Below are 11,588 nucleotides of genomic sequence, written 5' to 3' on the forward strand. Positions count from 1 at the left end.
CATTTAAGAATGTGCATGTATGTGAGAAAGAGAGAAAAAGAATGAAAAGGATTATTTCTCATAACCCCAACACTTAACATTCTCAGCTTCACTGCCTCCCTGGGTCTTAATGATCCCTCACCTGCAGCTGCAGTTTTAATTTCCTAGGGCTTCTACAACAAATTGACACAAACTCAAGAGTGTTCAAACAACAGAGGTGATATTTCTCACACTCTGGAGGCTCGAAGCCTGATATCTAGGTGTCAGCAGGGCCATGCTCCTTCCAAGGCCCCCAGGAGAAGGTCCTTCCTTGCCTCTTTCAGCTCTGGTGGCCTCAGGACTTCCTTGGTTTATACAGCATTGCTCTGATTTCTGCCTCAGTTTTCACTCGGTCTTCCTGCCTGTGGCCCCCTCTTCATAGAAGGACAGCCGTCATATTGGATCAAGTGCCCACCGAACTGTATAAAAATAGGCACTGCACATACTATATAAATTATTGTCCTTATCCATTTAATTCAAACTTTCCAAGAGGAGATTATATCCAAAGTGCCCCCAACAGCAATAGGCAAAAAACTGATATTCTAGAGATAGTGCCTTTCCCCTCACCCATTTTTTTTGTCTTTTTGCCATTTCTTGGGCCGCTCCCATGGCACATGGAGGTTCCCAGGCTAGGGGTCGAATCCGAGCTGTAACCACCTGCCTACACCAGAGCCACAGCAATGCAGGATCCAAGCCACATCTAAAACCTACACCATAGCTCACGGCAATGCCAGATCCTTAATCCACTGAGCAAGGCCAGAGACCAAACCCGCAACCTCATAGTTCCTAGTTGGATGCGTTAACCACTGCGCCACGATGGGAACTCCAGCCTTCCCTTTTTGACCTCGGGTATCAGACAGTTTTATGGCAGGTGTAGTGGTGATGTGGTGGGATTCCCACATGGCAATTTTGACTGTGGTGTCTGTGTTTGCTCTCGAAAAAACATTTATCTTTTATCGACTGAGGCAGCTTCCCCACTGCACCCTACACCCCAGGGAACGTGTGCACACTTGGTAACCACAAGAGACAAGAAAGACAAGAGACTTTCAGAGTCACTGTGCGGTGCCCAGGCAGAAATGTCTCTATGCTGGGAGGATCTGTGGCTATATCCATGCTCGGACATCATCAGAATAGGCAAGCAACACCCATGCCCTTGATTGGGAGGCAGCTTCAAAAAGAATACAAACCCCTTGTCATTACATAGAAAACAGTATCAAACACAAAGACAGAGTTTTCCCAATAAGTTCGGGCTGCCACGATTTAACATCATTATCTGGAGTTTCCACTGTGGCTCAGTGGGTTATGAACCTGACTTGTATCCATGAGGATGTGGATTCGATCCCTGGTCTTGCTCTGTGGGTTAAGGATTCGGTGTTGCTGTGAGCTGTGGCGTAGGTCACAGATGTGGCTCAGATCAGGTGTTGCTGTGGCTGTGGTGTATTATTGTTATTATTATCCTCATTATAAGGATGATGAAGCAGGAAAGAGAAATGAAGACAAAAATTTTCTTTCCTTGGAAATATCTACATCATGGAAAAAATCGATATGTGACTTATGAATCTCAATGTATTTCTCAGATCATCGCATCCGTTGGTTAAGGGAAAGGTTAATAAAGATGTTTGCGAGTGATATTTTTGCATCACATGTAATTCAATGTGTTTGTCAGATGGCAGAAGGGAGATAGGACAATTTTTCTGACTTTGAAAGTTAATTTCTCTTCCTTCAGATTCTACTCAATAAATGAGAACTAAAATGAGAAATCTGAGATGTGATGTGCAGCCGTTCACACCCTTTATTTAAACTCATGTATGAGTTTCCTTGTGGCACAGCAGGTTAAGGGCCTGGCATTGTCACTGCAGGGGCTCAGGTCGCTGCTGCAGCAGGGGTTCAATTCCTGATCCTGGAACTTCCACACGCCCCAGAGGCTGCCACAAGCAACCTCATGCAAAGAGTCACCTCAGCCCCCCTGGAGGATCAGGATGTCAAGGTTGGAGTTGCTCTAATGTCTATTCAGTCAGTTCCTTTTGATTCTTTGTCTTCACCAAAGCACCATTCCACTTGCATGAGACCAGATGGAAGTGATGTTTGGCATGTGAATTTTGGGGACCCACAACTGTTAGGAGGACAGAAGCTTCAGTGGTCATAGCCACAGGAAGGAAACAGGGCTGCAAGGGGACCTCTCCCAGCTCACCCCACGAGTTAGGGAGGGAGCTGAGCCTAGAAAGTCCAGGGCTTCTAACCACCATCCTACTTCTCCTGGTGCCTGCTTAGTGGGAAGGCAAGTTGGAATGTAGGGTGGATGAATAAGCAGCCCCTCCTTCAGGGCGTGTATTTCTTTGCTGCTACGTTCGTATTTGGAAGAAGCATGTTCTCTAAGATGCCACCCTGAGTACTTAACAGGCATTTTTACCTTCAGTTGCTGTTGAGTGTCCACTCAGAGCCCTGACCTTGAACGTAGCTACTGTCCTCAGAGTCAGGACCTGTGTGTTCTACCCCGCCTCCCCCTGCCCCCGTTCCTCTAAACTCCAGCAGCTTCTGGTACAAAGTCAGGGAATAGCACAGGTCGAAGGTGCTTCTTGAATGGCCTTTTAAACAATCCCATGTGACCATAAGGATATCATGTATATCACTATCATTTCGTTCTATCCAAAACGACTTAAAATGGACATTCTCATGTTAAGTGAACAGTTTGTTACGGGCTGAATAGTCCTAGACTTAAAATTCAGGGGGCCCACCTATTAGTGATTAGTAATGCTCATAATAATGGGAATATCAATCTGATGAAGCAGAATAAAAAAAGAGTGCAAGTAAGAATATCACACTATGCACCTCCTGGGGAGCACCTGCTGTGTGCTTTACTCCTTTTAATACCTCATACTCTTTGTTACCTCCGTGCAAGATAATGTATGATTCTTCCCATTATAACATAATGTCGTGTTACCACTTTTACAGGGGAAAAAGACAAAACATCTTGAAAGTATTTTCCACTCGGTTCCCCACTTGCCCTCTAGATGGCACCTTGATACCTCCTTTCCCCACACTTTAAACCATAGCGTCTGGACTGAATGCACTTAATTTATAATATATGTAAACAAATTCTATGTGTATATAATATCTGGAAACATTAAATCAAATCAGCCATTTCAATTCAAATTCACTTGACTTTGCAAATATAATCGTTGTAAATATTTAGTCCCCAGATAGTAGCTTCTCCTTTAAACCACATGCTCCAGAGTCCCCCAGCTCTAGGGACTTCAGTTTCCCTTAGTGACTAACTATGGGAGGCCCCAGCAGTGGGTGACCCTGGGTCCTAGTTACCAAGGTGTGCTCCCTAAGACCTGCAGGACCACAGAGGGAGAGCTTACCTGTCTTCCACCAGCCAACCCCGTTGTCACTTGTCATCTGGCTGAGTTGCATGGCTCAGCCATCTCGCTATGGTTTCCTTTAAGCTGTGGAAGCCCTTCCCACCTTTTTCCCCATCTAGGCACTCTTGCTTCTCCTCCACGCCTGTGTTTCTCCCTGTATGAACAGACGCCCTCCTCTCTTGAGTGTCGCAAAGATCACGTTGGAATATTTAAAACAAGCAGAGAGCAAAAACTTTTGAATTCTGAAAGCTTGATGATAGAAAAAATAGACCTCCCCTCAAAACACACACACACACATCCTACATCTGGAAGTGGATAAACATACAATTAGTCCAAGATCCCATGAGTCAAGTTCCTCCAGGGGAGGGGGGGTCGCTCCTATGGGCTGTGTGTTTGCTTGGCCCCACAGCTCGCAGACACCAGTGGGCTTGGGGCTGAAGCTTAGACTATTTAGTGACTTTGACAAAGAAATCCTCTTGGGGTAGAATATCCATCAGAATAGGGGTTTGTCCACTACATGTGAACAGAGAGAAAGCCTCAGGTATGAATATTCCGTGACTCGTGGATGGTGTTTAATAAGTTGGCCAGCCGGCTAGGGACTTGAAAAAAATATAAAAACTAGTGGGAAGGAAGTTCAGGGAAGTGGGATATGGGCATAAGTCGTGGAAAGGGCACACTGTGAAATCATCAGCGTTTCCATGTATGCCCACCAGAGGGCGCAGTCATTCTGTAAACAGAAGGCTAATTCTTGACTTCTCAACTATAGACGATAACAGAATCTATAGTGGAGAAGTTTCTTGACGCTTTAAAATATCATTCCCTTCTCAGTCCTACCTTAGCCTGTCTTCAATTTGTAGGCCTCAAGATATCAAAAATTACTGGCGTCCCTTCTTAGCTTGTGCATCCTGTAACAAAATTGCAACCCTTACCAGCCAGAGATAGCTGAGTTCTCCAAGTTCTCTAACTTGTCCGAGTTCCTGCTGTGCACAGTCCCTGAAAAGTTTCAGGACCCCCACGAAGCTCTTTAGAAACTTCTGCCCCCCAGCTATGCCTGGACATTGCAGGAATGGGCTGAAAGCGCCTCCGCCTGTTGACCGTTACACCATCCAACTAAAATCACCATCTGTGGAAGAAAAACAATAGATCCCTTCAGAAAGTGAGGCTGGCAGACGGCGCCTTGGGAAGAGGGGCCCGTTGGGCAGATATTTATTTGAGAGGTCCCATTAGAGGGAACTGAGGCCTTCTAAAGTCAGATTTTAATCAAACATAAGCTTTTAGGTTGTTTATCTAAGGGAGAAAGTATATTCTCTGTTAGAAAACCGAGCAAATTTTACATGCGATTATTATTTCAGAGTGAATTTCTGCTCTAGAGCTCCCTCCTAAGGTTACCCCCAAGCAATAATCGCTAAAAAGCAGAGGACTCAAAAGTTGTAAATACCCAAAAGACTCCTAGAGACTAACAAAATGCACTGTTGCCAATTATCCAATTCATACAAGAATAATCATTACAATTGATTTTGAGGCCTGTAACTGTCATATTTTATTACTGAGACTAGGAGATGGGAAAGAAACTTTTAAAACGCAATTGTTAATTATATAAATGAGACATGTTGAATGATGCTTCATTAGGAGAACTTATTAAAATGCCATTATATTTCAGATATTTTAAATTTTCTTTAAAAAGTCATGGGTGAATCCAAATATAACTAATTCATAAATTTTTAAATAACGTCAGCTTCAAAAAAAATTGGGGGTTGATGTACATCTAAAACTATGGTTATCTTGCTGTCAATGGATCAAATTATATAAAAGGATTTTAAAATATTTTATGTGTTTAAATGCTGAAAAGCTTTCTGTTCCTAACTAATGGAAACTTTGGGCCTATGTTCATGTTCAAATGTTCAAGCATAACCGTTTAAACAGTTTTTTAAATATTTAGGAATTTCAATGGTATTTTCTGAGTGTAAATACAAGATATGCTGCTTGAAGAAACTTGTAAAATACATCAAAATGCAGAGATATACTAAGAATCACCTCCAAGATTCCTATGCACAGCCCACATTCTGACAATTTTTTCCTGTCATCTTTATATTTTCAGAACCCAAAGATAGCTTAAAAGGGAGTAATGTCGTATTTTAAAAATGGATGGAAAAAATCCAACATGAAACGCAAGCACAAAGAATCCAGATTTTGGAGTTCCCATATCATGGCATGGCAGAAATGAATCTGACTAGGAACCGTGAGGTTGCGGGTTTGATCCCTGGCCTCTGCTCAGTGGGTTAAGGATCTGGCATTGCCTTGAGCTGTGGTGTAAGTCGGAGATGCAGCTCAGATCCCCGCTGCTGTGGCTGTGGTATAGGCCAACAGCTACAGCTCAGATTGGACCCTTATGTCACTGGTGGGGCCCTAAAAAAAAAAGACAAAAAGACCAAAAAAAAGAATCCAGATTTGGATAAAAAGTGAGAGAAACCATCTTGTTAGATGTAAATGTCAGGTTCTTTTGGTAAATAGTCCCCATAATTAGAGGAAAGTTATTATAATACACCTGCTGTTCCCACTCGCCCCCTATAAGATGATTTGTGACAGAGAAAGTATTAAGCCAAATTTTGCCAAACATGCTGACTTCAGTCCAGTGAGACTGATGGAGACTGCAGACCTCCAGAAAAGTGAGATGATAAATTGGTGTTGTTTCCAGGCACTAAGTTTCCGGTGATCTGCTTAGAGCAGCAATTAGGAAACTAATTCAAATGATTTGAAGAACTTCCCTCCAGAAGGTGAGCACGGCTTTTTTGCATAAGGCCAATGAACATGCAAATACAAGAACCTTTGTTTGGGGGATGGGGTGTGGGGGGGTAGGGGGCGGAGAAAAAAAATCTGTTGCTTCTAAAATTCTCCCCTGAAGGTAGACAGGTGCTACCTTTGCCTTGGTTTCCCCTCTTGGAGTCTCCTCCAGGCCCCCCTCCCCTTGACCTGGACCTATGCCCTCCTCTCAATCCCTGGTCCAAGGCAGAAGTAAAAATAAAGCAGCTCCGTATTTATTTAATTACCCTCTTAGCCTGTCTTTTCCTTTGCAATGCATTTTTACTCATGTTTTAGACCTAATATTACAAAGTGCTGAGCTGAAGGGAAAACAATAAGAAAGGAAAGCCAAACGCTTTTACCTGATCAGTATGACTCCTCAGCGAAAAAGGCGCTTTCTCAGGATCATTTCCTACTCTGTGCTGCAGGCTGCCTGGCGTTCCTGCCTGGCGCACACCTCTATCTAGAACTTACTGAATTGCATTGTAAGCAGAGGCTTGTGCCCACTACTCCTGGGCTCCTTATGCACAGGGATTGTGCCCTCTTCCACCCAGTGCTGCTTCAAACAGTTAGACTGGGAGTTTGGGGTTAGTAGATGCAAACTATTATATTCAGAATGGATGAACAACAAGATCCTACTGCATAGCATAGGGAGCTATATCCAATCCCCTGGGATAGACCATGATGGAAATGAATAATTTTTTTTAAATGTATATAAATGCATGACTGAGTCACTTTGCTGTATGGCAGGAATTTGGCACGACATTGTAAATCAACTATACTTTAATATAAATAAATAAATAAAAAACAAACAAGCAAACAGACAAGCTCACAGTGTTTGGCTCCCAATAAACACTTAATAGAGGTTTGTCTGGTATTGCATACAAGCTTGCATGCAAGAAAAAAGATCTGCGAATTCTAAAAACCAGAACGGGCTCGGTGGTAACGAACCCGACTACTATCCATGAGGATGTGGGTTAGTTAGATCCCTGGCCTCGCCCAGTGGGTTAAGGATCCAGCTTTCCTGTGAGCTGTGGTGTAGGTTGCAGATGCTGCTCGGATCCGGCATTGCTGTGGCTGTGGCGTAGGCTGGCGGCTATAGCTCTTATTTGATTCCCTAGCCTGGGAACCTCCATATGCCTCATGTGCGGCCCTAAAAAGGTCAACGGCAACAAAAAAAATTTGCACAGAGATATTAGTGCAACTAAAACAATAAGAGCTTGATTATTTTGAAGTGTCCAGTGATGAATGTATAATAAGTTTTTCTTAGTCTCATTTTAGCTTCCGTCTTCCCACCGCTTTGAGAACAAGGAAAACAATGTCCCTTGAATTTCGATTAACTCCCTCCGTTTTGTGTATTAAGGTAGGCATATACATGTCCCAGGAATTAATGGGCAGAGAGAATTAGAAGAACCCTCAGCTGGCCCATAGGAAGCTAAACATCAGCAAGGCAGCCTGGTAAGATGAAATCACCTTTTTTTTTTTTTTTTTGGTCTTTGATTTCATGGCTTCTAGAAATTTATGAGGCACTCCATAGGTTAGACATCAGCACCAGCTTTAGGCCCTTTATTTTATCTCAGCCAATATTGCTTTAATTCCCTCCAAAGTGGCATTGTTCACTAGAAATTTTGGCAGGGATGGAAATATTTCCGGGGCAGCAATTGCTGGCCTCCCAAGGCTGTTGAGCATGTGAAATGTGACTAATACAACAGAAGACCTGAGTTTTAATTAAGTTAAACTAAAATTGAAGTTGAAATAACCTTTTGTGTCCAGAGGGTACGTACTGAACAGCACAGCTCTAGAGATTAATGAATATTATGCTGTTCTCTCCATGTGTACTAGCCTCCCTGGACTGCACATGTTTGCAATGCAATGAACCAGGTCTTTTCTTTTTTCCTTTTTTGCCCATGCCTGTGGCAGGAGGAAATGCCCAGGCCAGGGATCCAACTCGAGCCACAGAAGCGACAATGACAAATCCTTAACCGTTAGGCCACCAGGAAACTCCATTGAACTCCAAGACCTGTCTTGCAAATTAAAACTATTTTGACCTGGAGTTAGCATGTGCCTAAATGTGTTTATTATAGCCAGGACTATAATAAGCATTCTATTATATGTGTATAATTGTATGTAAATGTATGCATATGAAAGTCAGCACCTGCTACCATAATAAAATATCCTAGACTGGGTGTCTCAAACAAAAGAAATTTAGGAGTTCCCGTCGTGGCGCAGTGGTTAACGAATCCGACTAGGAACCATGAGATTGCGGGTTCAGTCCCTGCCCTTGCTCAGTGGGTTAACGATCTGGCGTTGCCGTGAGCTGTGGTGTAGGTTGCAGACGCGGCTCGGATCCCGTGTTGCTGTGGCTCTGGCGTAGGCCGGTGGCTACAGCTCCGATTCAGCCCCTAGCCTGGGAACCTCCATATGCCGTGGGAGCGGTCCAAGAAATAGCAACAACAACAACAACAACAATAATAACAACAACAACAAAAGACAAAAGACAAAAAAAAAAGAAAAGAAATTTACCCCTCATAGTTCCTGAGGTTGAGAAGGCCAAGATCAAGGTGTCAGCATGGTCGGGTCATGATGAGAGCCCTCTTCCAAGTCTGCAGATGGCCAGTTTCTTACTTCAGCCTCCCATGTTGGAGAGAGAGTAAGTCTGGTCTTGCTACCTTTTTATAATGGCACTCATCCTCTCAGGAGGACCTTACTCTCATGACCTCATCTAAACCTGATTATCTCCCAAAGGCTCCATCTCCAAGCACCGGCTCACAATTCAGCCCATAGCAATACACACACACACACACACACACACACACACACACACCCTGTAAGTTTAACAGTGTCCTATAAAGTGTAACAAAGTGCTATAAAGTTCTAGTTTTTTTTTTCACGATCACTATTCCAATGCAGTAGCAATTTGATTTAAAGTCATCTAATAAACAATTCTTTAAAAAGAAAAACACGGGGAGTTCCCGTCGTGGCGCAGTGGTTAACGAATCCGACTAGGAACCATGAGGTTGCGGGTTCAATCCCTGCCCTTGCTCAGTGGGTTGAGGATCCGGCGTGTAGGTCGCAGACTCGGCTCGGATCCCTAGTTGCTGTGGCTCTGGCGTAGGCCGGCGGCTACAGCTCCGATTGGACCCCTAGCCTGGGAACATCCCATATGCTGGGGGACCGGCCCAAGAAATGGCAAAAAGACAAAAAAAAAAAAAAAGGAAAACACGGAGTTCCCCTTGTGACTTGGTGGTAGTGTACCCAACTATCCATGAGGAGTCAGGTTGATCCATGGGCTCTATCAGTGGGTCAAATGACCCGATGTTGCTGTAGCTGTGGTGTAGGTTGAAGATGCACCTTAATTTGACCCCTAGCCTGGAAACTCCCATATGGCATGGGAGCGGCCCTAAAGACACACACACACACACACACACACACACACACACACACACACAGAAAGAAAGTTGCTCCTACTGCGCCAGTGCTCACTGGCTAAGCTGGCACTGAGAGAGCTCAGGGCAGAGCAGAAAGCTGTGCAGTGAGATCTGAGGGATCCAGAAAAACTCCCCTCTGAAAATGCCTCCTTGCATGGGGGTTATGGAATGCAAGGTGGCTGATTAAAAATGTAAGTGATTTCTAGAGAGGATAATATAAAGGTCCATTTATCGTCTCCCAGAATCTCAAAACTCTCAGAACCATCTCTGTTCTCTCAAATGGATTTTTTTAATCTGCAAAAACTTTCTTTTAGAACAATGTTGCATGGAAGCCTGTCATAAAACTGAAATGGATACAGAACTGAGAGGCAGGAACAGAAGCTCCAGCACCACGTGTCCCCGGAACAAAGGCTAAGAAACTTCCAGGACACTTTGGAAACTGACTTCAAACAAAAAATATTCAATATGTGTAAGAAAAAAAACCCAGAAAGATCCCAGGGTTAAAGAACAGTAGGGCCTGGTGGTCCCTCTGCTACACCCAAGGCACTGCAGGGAGTCAACCTGCCATGTCATTCATCTGTGGAATAGATCTACATTTTCCATTATATATAATATCTATAGATTATATATGGAATATATAATCTATAGATATCAATATATAGGGTGGAATATTATTTAGTCATAAAAAAGAAAAAATCATGTAATTTGTGACAACATGGATGAACCTTGAAGGCATTATGCTAAGTGAAATAAATCAGACAGAGAAAGATAATTACCGAATGATCTCATTATATGTGGAATCCCAAAAAAGCCACACTGATAGAAGCAGAGAGCAGAATGGCGGTTTCCAGGGGCTGGGGGAAGTAGGGAGATATTGGTCTAAGTTTATAAACTTCTAGTTGTAGGCAGTAGAAGTTCTGGGGACCCAGTGGACAGCCTGGTGACTGCTGTTAAGAATGCTGTAGTCAGAGTTTCCTTTGTGGCACAACAGAAATCAATCTGATTCGTATCCACAAGGATGTGTGTTCAATCCCTGGCCTTGGTCAGTGAGCCAGGGATCTGGCTTTACCGTGAGCTGTGATGTAGGTCACAAACATGGCTTGGATTCTCTGTTGCTGTAGCTGTGGTGTAGGCCAGCAGCTGCAGCTCTGATTCAACCCTTATTCTGGAAACTTCCATATGCTGCAGGAGTGGGCCTAAAAAGCAAAAAAAAAAAAAAAAAAAAAAGAATGCTATAGTCTATACTTGAAAGTTGCTAAGAGATTAGAGTTGGAGAAAACATCAGGGCTCATAAATTCAGCTACACTTAACAGATGCAGAATACGAGGCTCAAGAGATTAAATGATTTCCCTATGATCGCAAAGTCATAAAGTCGCATTTAAACTACACATGTAAACCTCAGTAAGGGGCTCATACTTGCAGCCATGGTGATCGCCAGTGATGGAAATATTTTCACAATCCTAAAGACCACACACTTACATTAGTACAAAGAGAACATTGTTCTTTCTTTTTGGAGCATCTCCTCAAAGTTCCATAATCATCCTTTTTTTCTGTACAGACATTGTTCTCATTCGCTGTTTCTTCTGCGTTACAGTAAATACATAGTAAAAACATTTGCTTCGAAGTATTTGTTTAGCTGAGTATTTGTTTAATAGTAAAGATATTATGTAGTATTTGCTGAAGACAAAAGAACACTGATATGCTATATGTTACCTATCATGAAGCATAATAACAATAATGAACATCTGTGAATTTCCCTCTTCCCCCAAATACCTTTAATCTACTTGGGTGAGTTTTCTTCATTTTATTGCTTTCTCTTTTCCCCCCTTAGAGAGTATTTAGCATTTATCTCGTTAAAAATTTTTAAAAATTAAAAAAGAATACTATTAAAAAATTTGTCACAAAATCAAAAAAAAAAATTTTGTTTTGCTTGTTTTTAAGTGACCTAAAAAATTTTCCCAGGCTGTATCCAATCTTC

The sequence above is a fragment of the Phacochoerus africanus genome, chromosome 3, assembly GCF_016906955.1.
Source record: "Phacochoerus africanus isolate WHEZ1 chromosome 3, ROS_Pafr_v1, whole genome shotgun sequence".
NCBI classification, from domain to species: Eukaryota; Metazoa; Chordata; class Mammalia; order Artiodactyla; family Suidae; genus Phacochoerus; species Phacochoerus africanus.